The sequence below is a fragment of the Hirundo rustica genome, chromosome 4, assembly GCF_015227805.2.
Source record: "Hirundo rustica isolate bHirRus1 chromosome 4, bHirRus1.pri.v3, whole genome shotgun sequence".
NCBI classification, from domain to species: domain Eukaryota; kingdom Metazoa; phylum Chordata; class Aves; order Passeriformes; family Hirundinidae; genus Hirundo; species Hirundo rustica.
Window position 1 is genome coordinate 6,211,070 of NC_053453.1, and position 2,062 is coordinate 6,213,131.

Below are 2,062 nucleotides of genomic sequence, written 5' to 3' on the forward strand. Positions count from 1 at the left end.
CTTCTGAAAGCTTAATTTACTGTGGTGGGAAGTGGCAGCTGCTCCAACTCAACAAAATTAGCTTTTTTAACTGAAATGCCAGGGAAAACAGATGTTGCTGAGACAATAACAAGAACAACAAAATCCACCACCAAGGCACAGGTTCATTTCTCATCACCAGAGGAGTCAAGAAGGGCTTCTGTGGATAGATAGAAGGGAGAAGGAGGGAAAGGGAGATATGGATTCATCAGGGAACAAAATAAGGGGCACAGTGACAAAGGACACGGAAAGGGTCAAGGGTCTCGATGACTTCTCTGCCCTGGGCTTTGCTTTAGTTCCGAGCCTCTGCTGGATTCCAAGCTTTGGGCAACCCTTATCGTAAGGAGGAGCTACTGCCAGGCTTTTCCAGCTGTCCCAGAATTCTCAGCTGGGGGTGCCCACCCATTCCTTATTGACACAGAGCCCTTTGGAAATACCAGAGACAGCTGGATCCACCAGTGCTCTGAGCAGAGAGTGTAAAAAACCCCAGCTGTGGTTGGCTCTTGTGGTACCAGCCAACCTCAGCAGCCAGTGAGTCAGAAAGGAAAAGTCTTCCTCATGGACATGTTGCTCCTATTGATGTCCACAGCTCCCAGAAGGGATCCCATTCTCCCTCACAACCACCCAGCTGGGAAAAACGCCTACCAAAGGGCTGAATGAGAGGGTATTTTATTACCTTTCCCCTTTTCAAGCACCAGTCACAGGGTGTTCAGAATGCAGATGTGAACTCAGGTGACACTTCCCAACTGTTCACCTGACTTCCAGTGAAAAATCAGTGAAGCACTAAATATCACCCACCATGCCCACCCACTTCCCCATGGTCACTCAGGCTTGCTGCCCTCTCACTGCAGCAGTCACATTAATTTTCATTATCTCCTTAGTAGAAAAGGTTCAATCCCGAATTTAGATCAGAGCGTGAAATCAAAATAATATCTAACAGAAAGGACCAAACTATTCTGGCTTTATATACTGCCACAGATTTTAAGTGTTGTTTTTCCCTGAGGCAGCAGGGAAAGCAAAACGCTGAGGAAAACAACAGGCTAAAGAGCAACCACTGTTATAAACTTTCCAAAAATATATGCTGCTTATCAAATGTGTTATCCTAATGAACATTTCGATTATTAAATGCTTTATTTTCATAGAATTTTTTTTCTCCGTTCTTTTCACAACTTGGATGTGGTTTTACAAGCAGGAATGGGAGCTGGTGCATGCAGAGATTCCTGTGTATGCAAACAAAGTACATCATGTTTGTATAAATGACTGGACATAGCTACTAAAAAGAACTGTTCACTGTTGCTTTCTCACAGCTTTTTGACACCAGCATCTCAAAAACCCCTTAAGAGGAATCTCTACGTGTCTTGCCTAATGGTGAAGGAGTTAGGACTTGCCAGTCCCTTACACTATATATCCTCCTACAGTTCACCGGGATTTACAATCTCTGATTTAGCCAAACAAACCATAAAACTTCGTAAACAAACGGAGGACTTCCCAAGTTATCACCCCTTAGCGGGGCACCAGGAAGCACTTTGGGATGTAAATTCCAGCCATCAGAAAGCATTGGCAGAAGCTTTTAAATCGGCTCACCCGAGGTTTTTTTCCTTGTAGCTGCCTCCAGCGGCCGCGACAGCAGATCTTCCTCCGAAAATCCAGAGATAAGCGGCCACTTTCAGACACCTTCCCTTGGAGATGAACCTTCTGCCGTTCAGGGCACGTCTAGGGAAGGACAAGTGTTGGTTTCACACCTCGCTGATGAACCCATTATCACAAGTGAAAAAACCCAACAGCATCGACAGACAGGGACCTTCTTCGGCCGGAGGGGAATTGACACACATCCAGTGCCAGTTTCAACTACAACAGACCTCTGTAGCAAGCACTCCCATGCAGAAGAACGCAACTGTTTGTGCTCATTTGATCTACTTAAAGTTATTTAAAACTAAAATAACCTGTATAGATACAGTGTTGCCCAGGACCATAGTGAAATTGAACAGAAACAACATCACAAAACAGCAGGGGAAAAAGAAAAAAGAAAAAAAAAAAAAAAAAA